At 40.1% G+C, this 24,699-nt stretch overlaps 1 pseudogene; it reads left to right on the top strand.

Moving 5' to 3' along the window:
* Positions 1–6,956: 6,956 nt before the first annotated feature.
* Positions 6,957–7,353, top strand: LOC102853539 (annotated as a pseudogene).
* The last annotated feature ends 17,346 nt before the right edge of the window (positions 7,354–24,699 follow it).

Below are 24,699 nucleotides of genomic sequence, written 5' to 3'. Positions count from 1 at the left end.
AACTGTCATGATGTTGACAACTATATGAACCACTTGAGGTTTTTATAGCTTTCTTAAGTATGAGTTTTCTTGACTGGTTTTTGAAAGCTATACTAGAGGGAGTGCTGGGTTTCTTAAATTCTCCCACAACCCTTAAATTTAAATGGTCTGGCGAGCTCTGGTGGCCTAGTGGCAAGAAGCTGCACTGCAATCCCAGAGGTGCATGGCCCTAATCCACCAGATGCTCTGCTGAAGGAGGGACAATCTCCTCCTGTACCTGTCAGATCTGATTTGAGGGTACACATACAAACAAATAAAATAAAATAAAATAAAATAAAATAAAATAAAATAAAATAAAATAAAATAAAACAAAATAAAACAAAATAAAATAAAATAAAAATTTAAATGTTCTGAGTTTTAACCTAAAGTGGATCCTTGTGCTGTGGGGCATGGTTGGCGTTCCGTTATGAACAACCGTAACTCTGGCTGATACTCTTTCTACTTGGGCCTTCACAGTCTACTATGTTCAAGTCTGTGTCAAGCCATCTTGTCCAAGGTCTTTCTCTCCTTCACAGGCCTTCCACTTTTATAAATATGATTTCTTTTTCCAAGGACTGATCCTTGCTGATAATACGCCCAAAGTCTGTGAGTCTATGTAGTCAGTTAAAATTCAGTTCTTACAAGGCCACAGGTATACGCATTTGTTATGAATAAGCATATTTGTTGTTGTTGCTATGCATTGTCAAGTAATAACCAATCCATAGCTGACCCTTCAGTAGATTTCAGAGGCTGGCAATTTATGTAAGAGGAGATTACCTATTTTTCTTCTATAGAAAAACTCCCATACATTAAGAATAATAAAATTTCCTCATCTAGAAGAAATAATACTTCTCCTTAGTTAGGTTGGATTTGAAGAGCAACCAAGCAGGAAACAGAAACAGTGAGCTAGTTAATTAGCGAGTTAGTGAGCTGGTAAGTCAGTTCATTTCAATGAATTTACACTTTTGTGTGTATTTTTCTCTTGATCCTTTCAGCAGCCATTAGTTAAGAAAAGTAAAGATTGTCTCATTTTAGACACAAGGTAAGTATTGTCTCCCAAAGACTGCCTTTTACAAGGTCACTTTGTTAAAATATAGTCCACTTCCTAAACAACATGCCTCTGGAAACTCTATGAACTTTGATAAATGATAGTTACAGAAAGGCTTCAGGCCAGTTGTCATAGGGTTGCCATGAGTCGTGTTCAACTCAAAGCCAATCAACAAAAATGGCAAGATTTGGTATATTCCCAACAGTGGAATTGCTGGGTCAAATGGTATTTCTATTTGCAACTTTTTGAGAAAGCGTCACACAGCCTTCCATCGTGGTTGTACCATTTCACACTCCCACCAACAGTGAATAAGGGTTCCAGTTTCTCCACAACCTCACTAGCATTTGTTGTCTGCTGCTCTGTTGAATTTTGCTATTCTGACTGGAGTAAGATGATATCTCATAGTTGTTTTGATTTGCTTCTCTTACAACTAGAGATTTTGAACAAACAACCCAATTGCAAAATGGGCAAAGGATACGAACAGATACTTCACCAAAGAGGACATTCAGATGGCAAACAAGCACATGAAGAAATGTTCAAAATCCCTTATAGGCCTGCAAACATCACTATCTGTGATCTTCAATAAAAGATAGTTGGGACCCAACACTACTAAGGGGAAAGACAATATTTAATAATAAACTGATATTGAACATGGGAATTCTCATTTTGAATATGTTTCTAAACACAAAGCATTTTATGTAGATTATTTCATCTCGTTGCCATCACAGTCTTTTGAGGTATTATTTATTGTCTCATCTTTATAATGGAAAATGGGCTCAGAGAGTTAAAGTAATTATTATAATGTTACATAATTTGAAAATTAGATTTGAAACTTGTCTGTCTGATTATTTTATTCTATATTTTCCTCTGAGATATATTTCTGATATATATATATTTCTGATATATATTTCCCTACAGAGAACCTAGATATTTCTTAGATCAGTATTTACTTCCTTTGTCTCCTATCTTATAAGACATTAATTTTGAGGATCCTAGACTTCCAATTTTCAGTTCATTTCATCATGTTGCCGTCATGCCTTGTCAGCCCCCAAATTGTGGCTTCCTTCGCACCACAGAAAGACGTGAGGCCTGTACCATCTCCACAATCAGATGGGAATCAAACAGATGTGATTCATACAGTTTGGCTTTTAGTTGTTTGTTTGAAATAATAATTTCTAGTTTCTGGTGATGATATACACAGAACACAAAGTTCTTATTTGACAACTTCTATAGAAATTATTCGTTGTTATATGCCCACAAGTCAGAACTGACTCATAGCTGATCTTCCAGTAGGTTTTCAGAGTCTGTAAAACACACGGGAATAAATTGCCCACCTTTCTCTTAAGAAGCAGCCAATGGATTTGATCAATGTGCTTTTGGGTTGGCAGTACAACTCCTCACCTACTAGGCCAGTAACTTAAATTCTCTTTTTCTTCCATGTCAACATTCTCTATAATTGTGTTCTAGTTGTTCTGTGTCGGTGCTCTAGTCGTCCTGCCTCCTTATGTTTTCTTCTTTGTTCTTGAGTCATTGTCGGCCTTTTGGTCTCACACAGATAGCTTTCTAATGGAACATCATGGTCACGGGCAATATCTTTCATGGACCAATCTGTAATTTTGCCCATAGGTGACCTTGGAATCATTTACGTTTGAGGTTTAAAGAGAAGCTCGGGGTGGTCATCTAAATTCATCCTCTAGTCTCAACAGATCCAGTAAGTCTGGATGTTTTGAGAGCTTGAGTTCTGTTCTCTGTCTCCCTCTCATTCTTCCAGGGTTTATCTGTTGTGGTTCTGATCCACAGGCTATTTTTTTTTAATTTTTTATTTTGGCTGACATTTGTAACTAGAATGCCAAGGCTTTCTCCCCAGTCTATCTCAATCAATCTTGAAAGGTCCACTAACACCTGTTTAACATCACAACAACATGTGCACCTTCAACGACAGGTAGCAACTGTGACTGAGATTCCTTGGCTGGGATTCAAAATTGGGTCACCTTCCTAGACGCTGAGGATTCTCCCACGGAATCACTCAAGCCTCTCATTTCACCAGGCTCACCTTGGAATACCACATGACTCCTTCTAAGTTATCACAGACAAAGGGAGGTTGCAGAGAGACCAGATACAGCGAGAGAGATCAGGCCCTTCTCTCTCACCCACTAAATATCTCATTACCACCGACCAGCAGGATGTCAGCATGTCACACATTATTCCAAGAGCAGAGCAAGAGCCCCTCAGGTCAGCAGATAATCATGAGACAGTGTTATAAGAGTTGACATCTTATGAATAATTATTTTAAAAATCTGTTCATTTCTGTTTCTTCAACTCCAGAAAGGAGAGTTTGTTCCATCAAGTTGCTCAGTCAAGCTGTGAAGAAAATGTCACTTAAACCAGGAACCAGTTGCCTTTATTTTCCTAAAAGCAAGTTTATGGGTGGGATGTATTGTCAGAATTGTTATTCAAAAGAGTAAGGGGCAGAAGACAATGAGCGTAAAATAAGTAATCCTCCAACTCTCTGGGAGTTCCTCTTAGCATAGTGTTTATCTTCCTGTTTCACAGAAGTGAGCTGGTATAAAGGGTTATGTTATCAAGATGGGAAATGGTAGAAAGTTGGTAGTCTCTACAGAATGTTTGAGATTAACTATATCTGTGTAAAAAGGGCCATGGAAAAGTTCAATATTATCAGCCAAAACAAAGCCTAGGGCTGATTGTAGAATATAAAATACAAATTAAAGCTGAAGAAAATGAAAACAAGTCCACAAGAACCAAAACATGACCATGAGTCTGTCCCATCTGAATTTTAAAGTCATCTCAAGAATAAATCTGATGCATTGAACACCAATGACAGCTGGAGACTAGATGAGTTGAGGAGTCGCATCAAGGATATAATTGATGAAGAAAACAAACCGTTACTACAAAAGCAAGGGCACATAGATGAGACCAAAATGAATATCAGAAAAGACTCTGAAATATTCTGGCCTCTCTACATTCTGATGCAATTTTCAGAGTCCTTTCTGACATCTATTTTTGTCTCTTCTTTGTCCCTTGAGGATTTTTTCCCCCTTCATGGATGATATCTTTAATGTCATTCCACAACTCATCTGGTCTTCAGTCATTAAATATTTATTGTGTCAAACCTATTCATAAGATTTTTTCTAATTACAATTGGGTTACACTTGACATCATAATTTTTTTGTTCTGGTGGACTTGTTTTAATTTTTTTCATCTTCAATTTGAAGGTGTATATGAGAATCTTGTGGAATATTATTAAAAAAATAGCTGGAACAGGATATCAACATGAAACTGCCAGAAATTCAAGCTGGATTCAGAAGAGGCCATGGAACAAGGGATATAATTGCTGATGTTGTAGGATCTTGGCTTAAAGCGTAGAATACCATAAAGATGCTTTTTTGTGTTTTCTTGACTAAGCAAAAGTATTTGCCTTTGTGGATCATAACAAATTATGGTTAACATTGAGGAGAATAGGAATCCCAGAACATTTAATTGTGCTTATGTGAAACCTATACACAGATCAAGAAGAGATTTTCTAAATAAGAAAAGGAAAACTACATCAGAAAATGCCTGTGTAAGTTTCTTTATACCTGTTCAGTCTGTATGCTGAATAAGTAATTTGAGAAGTTGGACTATATGAATAAGAATATGGCATCAGGATCGGAGGAAGCAGACTCATCAATAACCTGTATTATTCAGATGATATAACCTTGCTTATAGAAAGTGAAGAAGAATTAAAACACTTACTGCAGAAAATTAGACTATATCCTTCAAGAAATGTATAGATTATGGATGTATGAGATATATGGATTTACATCTCAACACCAAGAATACAAAACTCCTCACCTTGGGACCAATAGGCAACATCATTATAGATGGAGAAAAGACTAAAGTTGCCAAGGATTTAAATTTACTTGGACCCACAATTGACACTCATGGTAGCAGCAGTCAAGAAATCAAAAGACATGTTACTTTGGAGAAATTTACTGTTAAGAATCTTTAAAAGTTCTAAAAAGCAAATGTGTCCTTTTTTAAGAACTAAGGCTCATCTGATCCAAGCCATTATGTTTTTAATAGCTTCATAGACATCTGAAAGTTGAACAATGCCTAAGGGAAGCTGAAGAGGAATTGATACCTTTGAATCGTGGGGTTGGTGAAGAGTATTGGATGTGCCATGGACTGCCAAAAGAACAAATGGCTTGGAAGTAGTACAATCTGGCTACTCCATAGAGGCAAAACCGGTGAGACTTTGGTTTATTTACTTTGAACATATTTTTAGGAGTAATCAGTCGTTGAAGGGAGACATTGTGCTGGAGAAGACAGCGAGTGAGCAGAAAAGAAGACCTTCAATGAGATGGATTGACACAATGACTGTCACACTGGATTTACAGATGACAGAGATTAAAGGGATGGCACAAGATAGGTCAAGGTTCAGATCTGCTTATGGGATTACAGTGAATCATAGTGGACTTGATGGCATTTAACAAGAAAAACAAATCTATGTAATAAGACAGTAGCCTTCTTTCTCTCTAGGAGCTTCTCGTGGATTTGAACCATTGAACTTGCAGTTATCAGTGTAAAATATTATACACTATGCCATCAGAGCTCCCTATGAATAGCAATGCTGTTATTACTGTTGTTAGGTGTAGTCGAGTCAGGGCTGACTCACTGCAACTCTATGAACAACAGTCCTGAACTCTGTCCTCTCCTGTGCCATCCTCACAATCTCTGACTCACTTGAGCTCACAGCTGTAGCCACTGTGTCAATCCACCTGGCTGAGGGGCTTCTCCTTCACCATCCCTTTACCTTTCCAAGCCTGATGCCCCTCTCCAAGGAACAGTTTCTCCTAGCAACATGCTCAAAGTGCGTGGGACGTAGCATCATCCTTGCCTCCGAGGAGTGCTCTTGCTGCACCTTCTCCAAGATGTATCTGTTTGTTCTTTTGGAAGTCCATGAGATAGTCAGTCCATGAGATTTCTCCAATACACACTTCCAAGCCATCAATTCTTCATCTCTCATCCTTATTCATTATTCCACTTTCATCAGCGTAGTATGTGATTGAAAAGATCATGCATGGCCTGAATTCGGTACTCCTTAGTCCTCAAACTAAGCAGTTATGAGTCTGTTTCAACTTGATGGTTCACAACAACAGCAGTGGATACTAATAATCATCTTTATTTTGTTGTGGTGGTGGTTGATTGCCATCAAGTTGAGCATGACTCATAGCAACGCTATGAACAAAAGACCTGAAGCCTTCCTATAACTATCATTGTTTCTCAAAATTCATAGTTTCCAGAGGCATGTTGTTTAGGAAGCGTCTGCCACTCCTGCTTCCAAACCTGTCTTAAAGCTTTAGTTTAGAAATCTAAAACATTTAAAAAACAAGCACAAACCTTTAATACACTACTGCATAACATGTGAAACAAAGATCACTCAAAATGTACAGATTTGGGGCCCTACTCTAAAATGAATGAGGAGAAGGGATTGTTAATTGAAAAATCTTTCCTTAAAGAGTCACGCTAAGAATCTAAAATGTGAGACAATTGTAAACTCTTTCACCTCCAAACAGATTTTATAGACATTATCTTCTTGTTGTTATACACCATGGAGTCAGAACTGCCTCAGGGATGACCCTCCAGTAAGTTTTTAGAGGTTGTAATAGAACAGGAAGAGATTGCTCATCTTTCTCCAATGGGGAAGCTGGTGAGTTTGAATCACGTACCTTTGGGTTGGCAGTGAAACTCCTTATCACTAAGCTGTCAGAGCTACCTAGAAATAATCTCGGCATATAATAAATATCAAAGAGCAGTCTCGGTGGCCGAGCGGGGCGAGGTGGTGGGTGCCAAGTGGCAAAGTCTCGGACTGTAGCCCTGTCAACGTGTTATGATGCTGTCTTGCACCAGCCTGGCTGCTGGGATTCCCAGCGGTGAAGTGAAGTACTCAAGACAGACGACAGCTACTGTTGACTTTTAGTTTAAGAAAAGCCCACCTAAGATCCTTTACAAAGCCACTGCCCCTGCCACGGTGTTGTTTTTGATCGGCGCCTTTATCATCATCATCATCGGTTTCCTCCTGCTGGAAGGTTACATCAGCAAAGGGGGTGCAGACCGGGCCTTTCCTGTCCTGATCATCGGCATCCTGGTGTTTCTGCGGGGGGTTCTACCACCTGCCCATCGCCTACCATGCATCCAAAGGTTACCGGGGCTACTCCTATGACGACATTCCGCACGTACCTGGGGCTGGAGGCGAGGCGGCCCGGATGGGACCCAGCCCAGTTTAAGACACAGGGCAGGAGCGGAAGCTGAGGTCTGAGGAGTTGTGTAATTCAAAGATATTTAGCAAGATTGGGGCCAGATTGTATGGGTCTATCCCAAAGCTGTTAACTGAGCTTCCAAGTAATAACTAGGACGTGCTTTATTATTCATCTCTGGCTTTGGCAAACCTTCTGACAAGTTTTCCGCAGGGATCTATATCATGGAAGAATAGTGATGATAATTGTGTGAGGAGACACGGAAGGGCTTCTGCAATAGTAGTTGAATTGAAATGTTCTTTTAAACAGTCTTTAATGTCAGTTTGTTCTGTGGCAAATGGAAAAACGTATGTTTGTTTTTTTAAAAGGGGGAACACAAGATAATCTTGTGGGATAGTTTATTGGTAAAAAATCAAATAATGTCCCCACGTCTGTTGACTCCTCTCTTTACCCACCACACACTTATTGAGAACAAATAGGGATTTCTCAAACCTGAGAGCAGATTTTCAGAATGTAAACACGTACTCTGTTCCCTCCTCGTTCAGTTCTGATGTGCTTTCCAGAAGGTGGCTCAGCAGACATTTTGCGTTGTAATCTTCTCTGTAGCTCTCCGTCTGAGGACGGGGCTTTTGGCTGTTTCCTGATGGAGAACACGAGCAAGTGAGCACCTTGGGTTTTCCAGCCTCCCTGTTGGCCTCTGCATTCCTGCTGTTGTGCTGAAGATCAAGACTGAATCACTAGAAAACCGGGCAGCTTAGTTTGATTTTGTTTTCTAGCTTACAGCGATGACACTGAAAAGCAATTAAAATGTGAAAATTTAAAAAAAAATATAAAAGAGCAAAAAATCTATACAATGTACCTATTGAAAGTGGGCAGTATGCAATGGTAGCTTTGAGATCACTTCTCTGCGTGCCTAGAAGCTCAATGGAAGGGAATCAAGTTTGAGTGGTCTTCCCTGAACTTCAGTTTCTTCTTTCATCATGGGTATTGTCTGATCACCAAAGGACACTACAGTGATGGAGCAATGGATTCAGGGAATCAGATCTCTGCCATTACATGCGGTCCTGGGTGGTGCAAATGGCCAGCACACTTCGCTGCTAATCAGATGATTGGAGAACAGAGTTTTCTCAGAAGAACTTGGAAGAAGGATCAGGCAATGTACTAGGTTTTAAAGACTTGTTCAAAGTCATGTAGCCAGGAAATAGCAGAAGGAGGGAAGAGGGGCTGTGGCTCAGGTCTTTGGACCATGAGTCCAGGACTGATTGTGTACATGATCAAACTTTTCTTTAATAAGTTGTTGAATCACTTCTGGATCTAGGCTGCTGAATTTCTTTGGTTTATTTGATACTGAAGAGTGCTTGTGATATAAGAGCTCGAGTTTGAAACTCAGTAAAATCCTGAGAAAATCAAGAGAGTTTGATCACTTTAGCCAGGTCATTCCCCGTCCCCTCCCCAGCCATCTGGTGGGGTTTGGGAAATGGCTACAAACTAGAATCACTTAGGTGACAAAAATGCTGCTGTCTGGGCTTTGTCTTACAAGAAGTGAATTTGAATCTGTATTTGAATCACCTACATCCTCATTATTATTGTTAAAAATCCCTAAAGATTATTTTGATGCTTACACCATTGATGGCCCTCTTCCCTCGGACAACGCAAAAGGAATAAACACTAAGAAAAACATTTTTTATAAGCAACCTACTATCCATTAGAGAATCAGAGGGAAACTCTAGGCCCTCTCTTGTGCACTGCATAACCTCATGAAAACTTGCTAGAGGGTCAGCTATGACTCATTTCCAATCCAATGGCATTGAGTTTGAATTTTTGATCCCCAAATTGGTGAAGAAGAAGAAATGTTCTAACAGTGGCTGAAAATTTAGAAAGCAGGTCTCTATTTAGAGTTACTTGTCCTCTCCCACAGAAAAGTGGGAAAAGGGGCCCCACAAAGTCTTAGTGGAAGGCATACATATCAGAGAAAGTTGCTTTCCTCAAGGATGGAACAGCTGGGGTGAACCCTCAATTGAGTAAACCAACCAGCTGAAGTGCTTGGGGGGAGAACTCCAGGGATTGTAGTGTCAGCTGTAGCCGCAGGACTTGTGTGGGGAGACAGCTGCTGCCTGTGGAAGGCCTTCTTCTGTCGGTTGGCATCCAGTCCCTCCGGCTCCTCCTGAGGAGAAAGCAGGCACAGCCAAGATGGCGTAATGAAAACAAATCTCCACGGGGTGGGATTCATCTCCAAACCACTGACTCAAGCCAGCTCATTCTAAGAGGCTGAGCAGATCTGGCTTTTTAATTTTTCACTCAGGAACGTCTCAATGTAAAATATCATAAGAAAAATCACTTCTGAACTAAGCTTTTAATAAAATAAAGAATGTCACTTGAGGAAGATGACAATCTGCCTTGCTTTTCTTGGTTCTGTAGCAGTTGTTGTGCTTTGAGAAGCCATGGATGTAATTTCTGAAACATTTTTCCTATTTTTTGGAGAACAACTTTTTACCTGTATTTTTGAAAGTGTGTATCACAATTAACTTGTGATGTCAGTCTGGAGACAAAGGTGTGACTGATACAGGCCATGGTCTTTGCCATTACTTTCTATGCTTCAGAGAGCTGGACATTGACTAGGGATGACAGAAGAAGAGTTGATGCCTTTGAGCTTTGGTGCTGGAGAAGAATATTAAATATCATGGACTGCTAAGAGAACAAACAAGTTCATCTTGGAGAGGGTGAAGCCAGGCTGCTCCTTGGAGGGAAGGATTCTGAGGCTTTGTCCGACATACTTTAGACATATTGCAAGGAGGGACCAGAGTACTTGGAGAGGGACATCATGCTTGGGAGTGTGGAGGGACAACACAACAGAGTAAGACCTCGATGAGATGAATTGATTCCGTCACTGGGGTAATGGGGATAGGCGTGTTGGAGACAATGAAATTGGCAAGGGATAGAGAAGGGTTTAGGACTGTTGTACATAGGGTCACTATGAGTGGCAAGTGACTCAATGGCACATAACAACAACAACAACATTATATGACATGATTTGCAGACAGCAAGTCATAATGACCGAAACTGTCTTCAAAGTAGAATTTGAATCCATCTATATAATGCTACATTTTTTAGTCATTCTTTTTTCACTTGTGAAAATACTATTGAATATTATTTTGAACAGTAGAGGGGGGGAAATCCACTATTTACATATAATTATTTTTATTATTGTCTTTCCACATATATTTTATTTTTAATTAAGATTCCAATCAGAAGACCCAAAGAAATTGAAATTTAATACTCATTAAGTTTCTTTAGAGTGAGATGACTTTATGAGCTTTGAAACAATAGAAGAAATTACTAGAAAAGAGACTGATCAATTTAACATAAATTTTTAAACTCTCTGTATTGTGTATGTACGTGTTTCTATGTGTATTATACTTAGTAGAGGGTCATACAGGATACTACTGGCTTTCTGATAGTCTACTTTCTGGTGTTTCAAAGATGGAAAGGTAAGAATTGTGATTTGATGCGCAGAGAGTTAGGATGGTGGATTCAGATTGGGTTTTACTCATTAGTGCTTCTCAGTGAAGATTTAGAAAAAGACTTCGTGGCATAACGTGTTATGTGCTGGACTGTTAATATAAAGACTGTCAGTTCAAACCCACCAGCTTCCAGGGGAGAAAGAAGAGTTAGTCTTTATCCAGTGGAGGATCAATATGAGTCCAGACTGACTTCATAGCAGCGATAATGGTTTTAGGTGAAGATTTAGAAGCATATGTGATGCAGACCGCTGTTCTGGTGCCTTGTTTTGTTATTGTGAGAGGTTGTGAAGACATGAGGTTTTCTTAGAAGTTGTCTAACTGCCACTCAAGCAGATATATACACACCCATGTTTATCACAGCTTTGTTCACAATAGCAAAGAACTAGAAACAACCCAAGTGCCCATCAACAAACAAATGGATAGAGAAGCTGTGGTATATTCACACAATGGAATATTATGCAGCACTGAAAAACAAAGAACCCATGCAATAGTATTCAAAATAGGTGGAGGACATTATGCTGAGTGAAATATCTCAGTCACAAAAGGACAAATACTGCATAGTGCCACTGTTGTAAAACGGGACTGACATTGGGGTTGGGAGGAGACTGAGAAAGAGGGGTTAAATAATAGATGCTACATTGAAACAGACGAGGGAGAGAACTGTTTAAAAGGGATATGTGATTAGGTATTATTGTCATGACAGGAGTTCAGAGTGAAGGCTGCATAGTGCAGTGGACTTAGGGGGAGGGATTGTATAACAATGAAAGAATTTTTCTTTTACTTTTCAAAGAGAAAAACAAACTGGAGGGGAGCGGTGGGCAGGGAGAAAAGTGCAACAATGAATGAATGGTTATATCCAAAATCTCTGTAAATTATCATGAAAATGAATAATAATAATAATAATAATAAAAGAAAAAGACATTTTTAAAAAGTTGTCCAGTGTTTATAGCTGTGAAGAGGCTTTTGTGTTGGCCACAGTGGTGGCATCCTTGGGTCCTCAAGTGCTAAACAAAGGGTTGCAAGTTCCAGTACATCCAGAGGTGCCTCAAGAGCAAGTCAAGGTGGTCGATTTCCAAAAATCAGCCATTGAAAGCCCTACGGGACACAGCTCTACCCTAACACACAGGCAGCCATCATTACGTCAGGGGGTGATTGATCTAGCTGGCAATTAGCTTCCTAGTCCTTGACTTTGGCTTGGGTATTTCCTAATGGTTCTCCAGCAGCAAACTTTAAGGGCCACTTCTGTGTTGCTTCAAGTGTTTTTTCAGAGTACGGCCTAGAGACCATCACTCCTCTGAAACTCTACGGATTTTACACAAATCACACAGGAGAGCGCCCTTCCTTAAATCCATTAGTGCTTAAAAGTTGTCAAATATTTCCTGTTTTCTGTACTGCCTTCTGGCTAACACAGACTGCAGAGTATTTTCAGAAAATGAAGACGAAGGGTTAATATGTTTTAATATGTTTCTTATTATGTATTGGGAAAAGTAAAATGACCTTAAAATCTTATGTTGTTGTTTTAGGTGAATAAATTGGTTTTTAGGTGAAGAAACATGGTTTTTGTTTTTGGGGTTTTTTTTAAAGAATTTTATTTATTTATTTATTTTATGTGTGTACCATCAAATTGGATCTGACTGGTACAGGAGGCGATTGTTCCTCCTTCTTCAGCAGAGCATCTGGTGGATTTGAACTGCACACGTCTGGGATTGCAGTGCAGTTTCTTGCCACTAGGTCACCAGAGCTCGCCAGAAACATGTTTTTTAGAAAAGCACTCATGGAAGGAAGAACTAGTTCACGTAAGAGGAAACGGAAGTCAGCAGGAAGCTCCTGAAGTGGACCTCTTGGGGATTTCAATATGGCAGACTCAATCACACAAGTGTGACCACAGCAACTGTCCTTTGTACAGTGTGACCCTGCTCCTTTCCTCACCAGTCACTAGCTGGCCTTGAAATCACTTTCTCAGGAACTTAACATTGGCAACTAAAGCTCTTCTTGCTTGTTTTTTTTTTTTTTCCAGAGGCTACTACAACAAAGACATGCAAAAGGTTTTGGCTGGAAACACTGACAAACATGATTGATAGCACTAAAGACAATGAAGTGAAGGAGGGAAGCTTAGAAACAAGAGATGGAGAGAACGAGTAGAGTTCCTCCGATTTCAGTTTCTCCTGAAGCTCAGGAATGCATTTTCTATTTTATTTGACTTACATATGTTGTGTTTCTTGCAAATAATAATAATCCTAACTAAGACCATATCCATCTGGCATTCAATAGTTGCTCTGAAGGAGAAGAGTGGGCAAGCTCTTCCCATGTCATTTACAGCCTCAGAAACCTGCTGACGTGCTAATTATAAATAGGTTCCAACTCAACTCAATTGGTTCCAACTTTCATCTCTGCGGGAATTACAGTAGAGGGAAGTCCAATTAGAACAAACAATAACAAGGCCAAATTTCTTCACTTGTGCACACCAGGGTTGATGAATTCTTGCTAGGTTAATATAAACAGTGCTGGAGAAGAGTATTGAATGTACCACGGACTGCTAAGAAAACAAACAGGTTCATCCTGGAGAAGGTGAAGCTGGGCTGCTCCTTGGAGGCAAGGATTCTGAAGCTTTGTGTGACATACTTTGGACATGTTGCCAGGAGGGACCAGTCCTTGGAGAGGGATGGCATGCTTGGGAGGGTGGAGGGACAGTACAGGAGAGGAAGACCCTCGATGAGATGGATTGATTCCGTGACTGGGATAAAAGGGGTAGGTGTGTCAGAGACAGTGAGATTGGCACAGGACAGAGCAGGGTTTAGGGCTGTTGTACATAAGGTTGCTATGAGTTGCAGGCAACTCGACGACACATAACGACAGCAACAACAGTCAAAAATAATTATTTATTTAAGGTGAAGAGGAATAACATATTAGTCTTTATGACACTGACATCCTCGTTGCAGTCTGAGCATCCTTTCTGTATCATGACCAGTGTCTGAAGAACAACACATTACTGCATGGAAGGATCGAGAAGCCAACAGCAGATTCCGAGAAGAGTAACACTGTTGGTGTCACAGACTCAAAGTGTGACGTTAGAGAAGGCACAGAATGCTTCTTATACTCCATTTAAGGTAGCTTTCCACCCCACCCCACCCCATGGTCATAGATGAATGTCTTTTCTCCTAGGGTTAAACCTTAAGGGGCTCTGAGGATGAATACAGAAACACAAACGTGCCAATTTCCTTATGTCTAAAATGACATGCTGCATCTCAAGCCAATGACCCGGCTTATCAAGTGCCAGCCAAGAACAGGATAAAGCCACCAAAGCAAAAACAGCTGATGGAAAGAGCATTTTGTGCACAAGCTGGATTGCTGCAGACTCCCAGGGGCCAGACTCGGGTCACACCAACATTCTTGTTCCTACAGCCAGAGGCTGCTTCACCCCAATTAAATACCAGATGAATGAAAGGCTGTTGCCAGCAGCTGTGAAGAATGTCACCGGGATGTTGTGGGATTGCCCGATGAGCACTGGTGAGTGAAAGGTGTCGTCTCTACGTGAGACGCTCAGCAGCATTTCCAACGGGTCAACTGCAGGGTTTGGCTGGAGGCACCCACAGACGCACAGGTGCTGGGAAATGTCGTTCCCTTGCCGTGTGCACTGGGATGAGCTGACTCTACGTTGTTAGATGAAGCATAGCACAGAAGGCCTGGACCACGGTGGGGAGAGACCAGGAATCTGACGCAGGCTCTAGGAAGCAGGGAGATGACCTTAAGTTAGACAAGTCCTTTCTTTCTCTTGTTCTTATTCTTCCTTCTGCTTCCTTTTCCATCTCCTCCCCTGCTCCTTATTTCTCTTCCTCCTTTTTCTTTGCAAAAGAAAATCATAATCATCCTGTTTACCAGCTTTTAATTTAACTTTGCTTAAAAAATTGCGAGAGGGAGCAATGAAAGAAAAAAGAAAAATCCTTTTCTTTCTGAAAAATTCTTTCCACTTGAGAAACCCCAAGTGAGTTCTTCCCTTTTGATTCCCCATCTCTAGTTCTTTGCACACTTCCTTCTAACACTTTGCTTTGTCTTCTCGAGCTGCACTCTGAAATCATGTTTGACTTCTTTAGCATCCCTTCTCTTTGTTTTGGCTTCTTAATGATCTAGAGCAATTATCAGGGTCTCTTCTGACATTGATTTTGGCCTTTTCTTTCTCCCCTGTCTTTGTAATGACCTTTTGCTTTCCTCATGGATCATATCCTTGATGTCATCACATAACTCATGTAGGCTTTCATCATTAGTGGTCAATGCCCCAGACCTAGGCTTGAGATATTTCTAAAACTTAAGTGGAATAGATTCAAAGTTGTATTTTAGTTCTTGGGAACTTGTTTTTCTTCAGTATTTGTTTGAATTTGCACATGAGTAATTGTAGGTCTGTTCCACAGTCGGCTCCTGGCTTGATGATGATGGCTAATATTGAGCTTTTTCATTGATTCTTTCCACAAGTGTAGTCCACTTCATTCCTGTGTAATCCATGTATACAGTCTCTGTTTTTTATTTTTCATAAAAAGGTATTTTCAGTAAATAAATCATTGATTGTACAAATGCTATCTTTTTCTCTCTAACTTCATTTCTGTCACTAAGTTCCTATTTTCCAACTATCAGTCGTTCTTTGTTTCCAGTGTTTGCATTCCAGTTACTAATTATTAAAAATGCATCTGGATTGCATGTTCTAGAAATTTCAGACTGCAGAGCTTGGTAGAAATTTCTGATTTCTTCATCTTGGGGAAATCTGCTGTTAAGGAACTTCTCTAGTGCACAGATACCAGTTTTTGTTTTTTGTTTTTTGTTTTTTTTTTTACGGATATCAGTTTTAAAGCAAGGATATCAGTTTAAAGAGTAGGGTGTCCCTGAGGTAAGCCATACTACTATTTTCCTTTGTTTCTTATACATCTGAAAGTTGAACAATGAATAAGGATGATAGGAGAAGAATTGATGTCTTTGAGTTGTGGAGAAGAGTCCGGAATACCATACGAATTGCTGAAAGAACAAACCAGTATGTCTTGATGAAACTCTGTCTCATAGACTTTGTACATATATAAGGAGGGATCACTTCTTAGGAAGAGATATCACAGAGACAAAGGTGAAGGGTCGATGAAAGAAAGAATGACTCTCCAGGAGCTAAACAGACAAGGTGCCTACAGCCATGTCCTACAGCACGGCTGCCATCATGACGATAACACAAGAGGAGGGCAAGATTCAGAGCTCTTGTTTCTAGGGTCGTTATGAGTTATGCTTGACTCACCAGAGTCTAACAACAACACATCTGTTAAGTAAATGAGACAGAATTTGGTGCTGAGAATGGGGATGCTGTTTTAATTGATCCCTATAAATGCAGACATTGTTTTGAATTTGGGTCATAGATGGAAACTGGAAAAGTTTCAATGTACCTAATGATGGTACATTCACACAATGGAATACTACGCAGCACATAGGAGAAATGATTTTGTAAATTATTACCTAAGTTGGGAGGGACTGAAGAACATTATGCTGAGTGAAGTAACTCAGTCCCACAAGGATAAATATTGTATAAAATCATTATTGTAGAATGAGTATAAGGATCCAGGAGGGGTGGGAGAGGCTGGAAGCAGAGGGATGAGGATGTGCCAGGGAGAGGGAATTAATCATGGGCTGTACAATTTGATGGGTATGGGGGTGAGGGAAATTGGAAGAATCTGGTCTGAAAAACAAAGTATTTGAATTTTATTAATAAACTAGTATAATAATAATAATAATAATACAAAGAAATAATTTCTAAAAGTTTCTTGATGTTGAGATGTAATCCATATTGAAGGCTGTAGTCTTTGAGGTTCTGCAGCAAGTGCTTCAAGTCTTCTTCACTTTCTGCAAGCGAGGTTCTGTCATTTGTAAAATATGGACTGTTAATGAGTCTTCCCTCAATCCTTAGGATATATTCTTCATATAGTCCTGCTTGACCTTACAGTCCTGTGAACTATCTTATCAGCATACAGAATGAAGAGGTATGAAGAAAGGATACCACCATGACACACATGTATTTCTAGATTTTACACCATGCAATATTCCATTGTTCTGCTTGACACTGTCGCCCAAAGCTGAGGGGGTAGGGCTGTCATATTGAAGGGCAGAAGAATGAGACTGGGTGGGCTAAAAAGTTGGAGTCACCACTCCAACAGATTGGGAAAATAGGCCCTTCCAAAGCCAAGTAAGCAGAGTTGTCACTGAGAGGGCAAGTGGAAGGAGAAGCTGAAGCCCGAGTTAGAGGGAATTTCAACCACAGGCTGTGGCTAACACCGTGAATCTGGAAGGCAGGGTAAGCTCCAAGATAGTCTCAGAAACCAGAGGATTGCTTTCACAGTTTGGGATTGAATGTAAATGGTTCTGCTGTGCTTGGGTCTTGATTTATAGTCCACTATCTCTTCTTTCAATTTCTCTAATTTGCAATGGAAATTAGTACTTTATGCCTGTTTCACTATTGTATCTTGGAAGCAGATAACTTATAAGCTAGCTTTCAAAAATGAAGAAGAACTTTGTCCCAACATGGAATATGCCTAACATTTTACTCATTTTTCATTTACATGATTCTGAATATGAGATTTTAGACTTGCAGTTGATTGAAGACTTTGGGGATAAGGTAATGGGGTGAATGTGTTTTGCACAGGAGAAGGACGTAAAATTTCAAGGCACCAATGATGAAATGTTACAGATTGAATCGTGTTCCTCCAAAATATGTTTTGTAAATCCTAATCTCTGTGCTTGTTTTTATCATCCCATTCAGGAAGGGATTGTCTTTGTTATGTGAATGAGACTGAATTAGTGTAGAAAGTGCCTTAAATCAAACTCTTTTGAGAGATTAAGGAAATTCAATTAATAAACTAGCAAGCAGAGATGGGGGAAAAGGTGTCAACCCATATGAAGGTCACTCAGGAGCAGAAACTTAAAGTGACAAGGACCTTCCTTCATCAGTGGACAAGGACCTGCCTTCATCAGTAGTAGGAAAACGTTTCTACAGGACTGGTATTATGAATTTAGACTTCTAGTCTCATAAATGTGAGAATACATTTCTGTTCATTAAAGCCATCCTCTTGTGTTATTTCTGTTATGCTGTTATTTGTTGTTGTTGTGTTCTATTGAATTGGAACTAACCCACAGCTGACCCTCCAGTGGGTTTTCAGAGGCAGTTTAATTACACGGAAGGAGATTGCCCATCTTTCTCCCATAAAGCAGCTGGTAGATTTGAAATGACTGGAGTCTAGAACGAAGGCTGCATAGTGGAATGGACCTGGGGGGAGGGATTGTATAACAATGGAGGAATTTTTTCTTTTGCTTTTCAAAGAGAAGAGTGAACTCTCTGTGTGTGTGTGTGTGTGTGTGTGTGTGTGTGTAGGGGTGGACAGGGAGAAAAGTGCAACAATGAAATAATGGAAATCCAAAGTCTCTAAGTTTTCATTGAAATTAATAATAATGATAATGATAATAATAAATGTGTGCCATTGGAATTGCAATTCAGCTTCTAAACCCTAGACCACCAGAGCTTTTAAAGCAGTACTAAATAACTCAGACAAGATACGATTCACATAATAATTCACATTGCAAAGCACGTACAATAGAGTAGAAAATTCTAGGGCAAATTGGTATTGTTCTCATTAGGTGCTGTCAAGCTGGAGCTAACTTAGTTTGACTCTTTGGGACCCTGCCAGATCCTGTGCCATTCTCACAATTTCTACTGTGCAGAAATCCATTGTTGTGGTCATGACGTCAATCTTAACTCATTGATGGTTCATCTTTTGCTGATCCTCTGTTTTTCTCATTGTGTCCTTTTCGTCTTTGTTTTTAGTAAAGTAACATTTCTAGGCGAATTCTGATGCCATTCATCAGCTTAAAATTCCTCCTTAACCAGCTGACTATAGTATGTTGCTGTTATGTACTGTAGAGTCAGAACTGACCCATAGCTGAGCCTCCAGCAGGGCAGTTAATTGCCTGGGAGGAGATGGCCCAGCCTGCAGAACAGCTGGTAGGATTTGAACTCCATGCCTTCAGGATTGCAGCACAGCTTCTCACCACAACACCACCAGACCGCCTCCTTATGTAGTAGGAACAGAACAAACAAGCTGGAGGCTATTTCTAAGACACACAGAAAAACCAGAATTCCACATAAAGGTTTAAAAGGATGGATAGAAGCAAGCCCTGAGACGACAAGAAAAGATACCAGTTGTGCAGCAGGAAATGCAGAGGCATTTTATTCTCAAGTAGAAGAAAAAATTAAATGGAAAGAGGGGTTCATATATTGGCAAAGGGGTAAGTACAGAAATTACCAGCTAAACCCCTTTAAATTCATACTGACATAGCATTGGCAGTTACAAAGCAAAAACAATTGGAAATGTAAGGATAAGTTACTAGAACCACATTATAGTGGCGGGGTTGGGGGTATGTGCACCAACTCTCTCAAAATCTGATAGAAGATATTATGATTAAAAGATAAAATGAACATGAATAACACAATTAACAGAACAGTTAGTTTTTCACATCCTACACGTATGTGTTGAAAAATAGCCAATCAAAAGTATTTTCAAATAGCTCAAGAATAATGGGTATGTGCCATTGTGTATTGTCGCCTGTAATAATCATATTCTTGGCTCTGTGATAAAACTAGAACTGACTATGATAAAAAGCTAGAAAGAATTATTTTAAAATAAAAAAACAACCACATAGAATTATCATTCTATCATTTGACACTTCAAATAAATAAGATGTTAAAGTTTAAATTATAAATGTTTAGGAATAATTAGAAATGAGAATATCTAATATAAAGAAACTACTTTGTGCCCTATGTTATTTATAGTACAGTAGATAGTCATCATTTGCATTTATTAGAAAACAAGGAAAAATGAGTTTATGATAATTGATCACATTCCTATACTTCTCGAATCACATTAAAATGACAGCAAAGGTTTTAATATGCAATTGACTGATAAGGACAGAGAAAGAAAACATTGGCTGAGAAGTTTCAGTATCTTTTCATGGCCTGCTATTCAACAGAATATATAATTACCCAAGATCAAGCTACCCAGAAAGCATTAGGAAAAAAATAAAATAAAAAGACCCAGGAATTGATGGAATACCAACTGACATGTTTCAATGAACACATGCAGCCCTGAGCAGGTTTATCAGGCTATGCCAGGAAATCAGAAAAGAGGAACCTGGGCAATTCAAAGGAAGAGATCCATATTTGTCCCCATTCCCAGGAAAGACAATCCAGTAGAATGTGGAAATTATCAAACAATATCATTCATATCACATGAAAGGAAATCTTGTTGAGCATTTAAAAAATGGTTGGAATAGTACATCAACAGAGAAGTGCCAGATATTTAAGTTGAATTTGAAAGAGGTCATAGCACCAGGATTATCACTACTGATGTCAGATGGATCTCGGCGGAAAGCAAAGAATACCAGAAGGGTATGTGCTTTGTTGACTCTGCAAAGGCATCTGACACTGTGGATAATAACAAATTGCGACTAATATTGTAAAGAATGGGAATTCCAGAACATTTATTATGCTCATGCAAAACCTATACCTAGACCAAGAGGCTGTTGTGTGAAGGGAACAGAGTAAAACAAATGATGTACTGTTTAAAGTTAGAAACGTGTGTGTCATGGCTGCATCCTTTCTCCATATCAGTTCCGTTTGCATGCTAAGCAAATACTTTGAGAAGCTGGGCTTTATGAGGAGGAATGTAACATCAGGATCAGAAGGCTCATCAAGAATCTGCACCGTGCAGATGCCACACCTTGCTTGATGAAAGTGGAAAGAACCTGAAGTGTTTGCTGCAGAAGATCAAAGACATGAGTCTTCAATATGGATTTCATTTAAAAATCAAGAAATGAAAAATTCTCACCACTGGGCTGATAGGCAACATCATGATGGATGGAGAAAAGATTGCAGTTGTCAATGAATTAATCTTCCTTGAACCCACAACTAAAGCCCTTGATACCAGCACACAAGAAATCAAAAGTTAGGTTGCACTGGGAAAGTCTGCCAAAAGTGCTAATGACATCACTTTAAAGACTAAGGTGCATATGATTCAAGCCATGGTCTGTACAATTACTTACCGTGCCTGTGAAGGTTAAACAATGACTACGAATGAAAGAAGAATAGTTTCCTTTTATGGTGTTGGAGAAGAATACTGATATATCCAATGGACTGCCAAAAGATCAAACTTGGAAAAGCGCCACCAGGGTGCTCCTTAGACATGAGGATGAAGAAGCTTCATTTCACATACTTTGAGTATTTTGTTAGGAGGGGTCAGTCCTTAGAGAAAGACATCGGGCTTGGAAAGTGGGTCTGCAAAAGAGAGGAAGCCCCTCAACAAGATGGATTGACACAGTGATTGAACAATGGGCTCAAGTATGTCAGAGCTGATGAAGATAGGACAGGGTTCAGATCCATGATTCATAGGGTCTCTATGGGTTGTGCTTGACTCAATGGTATCTAACAACAATAGCAAGTACCTGCTGGCAATGATCCCAACAAATTTGGTTCTGAAGTTTGACTCCAAGCTTGTACAGGAAGACGGGCATGATTTAAAGGTCTCAAGGAAGCTCTGGAAGCAAAGGAAGTAGGTATTTGAACTGCTGACCCAAAGGTTTTACATCCCTAGCATTTCAAATTCACCCTGAGTGGCTCCATGTCAGAAAGATGGACTATCTCCTCCCACACAAGTCACAGCCAGGACTTGCTAAACAGAGGAGAATAGGATTCTTTTAAAGGCTTTGGAGGCGGGGAAAGATTATCATGTTTATTCATGAGAGGGTCCATTTGAGGGGTTATTCTATCAAAAGGAGAAGGAAGTCATGTTTATTCATGAACAGAGGAGGGAATCATCTGAGATCATGCCACACAAGAGGGCTTAGGATAATTAAGCACACGAGCAGTTGTTATTTCAAGATGGCTGCCACCAGAAGTACTTCCGGGCTCCGGCGGGGGCAGGCACACATGGTCAAGATGGTCACGAGTATGAAGGATTCAGCCAATTTCAGAACCATTTGTGTACGTCTTTAAAGATGGTTGTCCTTGGTCATTGAGAAATGTGCCCTTTCAAGATGACCACTCTCTAAAAGAACATAGACAGGTCACCTGCATGGCATCTGAAATTTATCAGAGTTAAAGGCACTTTTCTGTCATTTCACTGTATGTAGGATAACTTAGTAAGTTAGGATCCCTGAGATATTAAATCCTGTGTCAGTGGTGCATAAATTGCCGTAATGGTTATGCATTGTTGACAATGTTTGGTAGAGCTCACAGATTAAGACAGTCTTGGAAGCAGAAGTGGCATCCACTTCCTAAACATACCTGTGGAAACTCTATGAACTCAGAGAGAGATCCATTTTTATACAGCAGGGTTAGAGTCTTTTGTTTATAGGGACACCACTCAATGACACTTGATGATGACAACGGCAACACATAAAGCAAGGCCAATGTCTCCATTGGGAGTTGGGTGAAGTGGTAGACTCTGTTTGATGGTGCTCTTGTTTTGGTTGAGAATCTGTGTGGATTGGGAGGTTCTATTTTTATTTAAGCCTCTTGTTTAGAGTCAACAAGACCTCCTGGGGGGCCCTTCTATTGGAAAGTTGGGCTTGAGGGATTATATTTTAATCCTTTGTTACTATTTTTTGGATCTTATAAGAAAATAAATGTTTGGCTCTTCTAAGTAATACAGCACTCTTGTCTATTTGCTGTGCTGAGGTAATCTGGGTGTCCTGTAACACTGAACCATTTGCCACTGGAGTCTCAAATGTCATAATTGAATGACTGTGCCATAGGTGTGCCAAACACCATAATGTCTACCCATCATGGGAAATGTTTGGTGGCGCTCTCAGATTCATTAAGGTTTGGAAGCAGGAGTGGCATCCACTTCCAAAACCCCATGCCTCTGGCAGCTCTATGAACTTGGAGAAACAACTATAGTTATAGAAAGGTTTTAGGCCTTTTACTCATGTGTGTGTGTGTGTGTGTGTGTGTGTGTGTGTGTGTGTGTACGGAGGGCTCATGTATTTAAATATCAATTGGGCCTGAGGATCTAATGTTATTTTTTGAGGAACATTCTTTTAAATTGTACAGCATTCCTTTGCCAATTTGCTGCACTGAGGTAATCTGGGTTTGCTGTGATGCTGAATCTTGTGCCATTAGGGGGGAAATGCCATCATGGCTACCCAAGGTGGACCGTGTTTGGTGGAGCTCCCAGTTTAAGACAGGTTTGGAAGCAGAAGTGACATCCACTTCCTAAACCACATGCCTCTGGAAACTCTGAAAATGATGACAGTTATAAAAAGGCTTCAGGCCTTTTGTTCACTGGGTTGCTCTGAGCCATGATCGACTAGACAGCATTCAACAACAACAACATCTAAAAAGGCACTTTGTCACCAATATGGGGCTGGAATTCAAGTTGGGAAGTAGTCTGGAGCATCGGATTCTATAAAGGATTGTTTTCTGTTTCTGGTGAGGGTTAAGGTGGAAGGATTACTCACCACTGGGTGTGAGTTGATTGTATTCGGCCTTCTATTGAAAGACATTTGAGCCTGAGGGCTGCAGGCCTGAGGGTATGGCTTTAACCGTGTTTGATCAAGCATTCTTCTAAGTGGTATTGCACTGGTCCATCTGCTGTACAGAGGTAACTCGTGGTTGCTATGATGCTGAACACTGTGACAATGATGTGTCAAATGCGAGAATGGTTACCCACCGTGGACAGTGTTTGGTGGAGCTCCCCAATTAAATCAAACTTGGAAGCAGGAGTGGCATTCACTTCTGAAATAGCTTGCCTCCAGGAACCCTATGAACTTGGAGAAACGATGAAAGTTATACAAGTGTTCAGGTCTTTTGTTCACAGGGTCGCTATGAATTGCCTATGGCTTGACAGCAATTAGTAACAACACAATAAAGGCTGTTAAAAAGAAACAGGACCCTCAGTAAAATGGATTGACACAGTGACAATAACAATGGGCTCAAGTATATTACATTTGGTGAGGCTGGCACAGGATCGGACAAGATCAAGATCTGTCCCTCACAGGGTTGCTATGAGTTGTAGTTGACTTGAAGATACATGATAACAAGAGGGAATACCTTGAGGTGCCTGTTGTTATTATGTGCCATTGAGTCAACTCTGACTCATAGCAACATACAACGGCTCTGAACCTTGCTCTATCTTGAGCCAATTTCATTATCTCTGACATACCTACCTCCATTACCCCAATCACTTAGTCAACGTATTTCATCCAGGGTCTTCCTTGCCTGCACTGTTCCTCCACCTTTCCAAGCATGATGTCTCTCTCCAAGGACTGGTCCCTCCTTACAACATGCCCAAAGTGTGTCTGATGGAGATCCAAAATCCTTGCCTCCAAGGAGTAACCTGGTTTCACCCTCTCCAGGATGAAACTATTTGTTCTCTTAGCAGTCTACAACTCAAAGGCATCAATTCTTCTTCAATCATCCTTAGCCATTATCCAGCTCTCTGATGCATAGCAAGTAATTTCAAAGATGCTGGCCTGGATCAGGTGCACCTTAGTCTCTAGATGGACATCATTGCTCTTCAGCACTCTGGAGAGGTCCCTGGCAGCAGATTTCCCCCAAAGCAATTAATCTTTTGATTTCCTGGCTGCTGGTACTAAGAGTTTTGATTGTGGAGCCAAGCAAACTGAAGCTACTAACAATCTCAACCTCTTCACCGTCTATTATGGTGGTGCCAGCTGTGTTGTTGGGTCTCGTAATGTTCACATTAACTAAATGCTGGCTTCCCCCATCTGAATCGTTTCAAGGGAAAGGACTCCAATTCAGCACATCATGTAAAGAGGAGAAGGAAGA

This window comes from Elephantulus edwardii, unplaced genomic scaffold (assembly GCF_000299155.1).
Source record: "Elephantulus edwardii isolate Elephantulus edwardi_28Jun2011 unplaced genomic scaffold, EleEdw1.0 scaffold00027, whole genome shotgun sequence".
Classification (NCBI taxonomy): domain Eukaryota; kingdom Metazoa; phylum Chordata; class Mammalia; order Macroscelidea; family Macroscelididae; genus Elephantulus; species Elephantulus edwardii.
The sequence above is the reverse complement of the archived record's forward strand: the minus strand, read 5'-3'. Positions and strand labels throughout refer to the sequence as shown.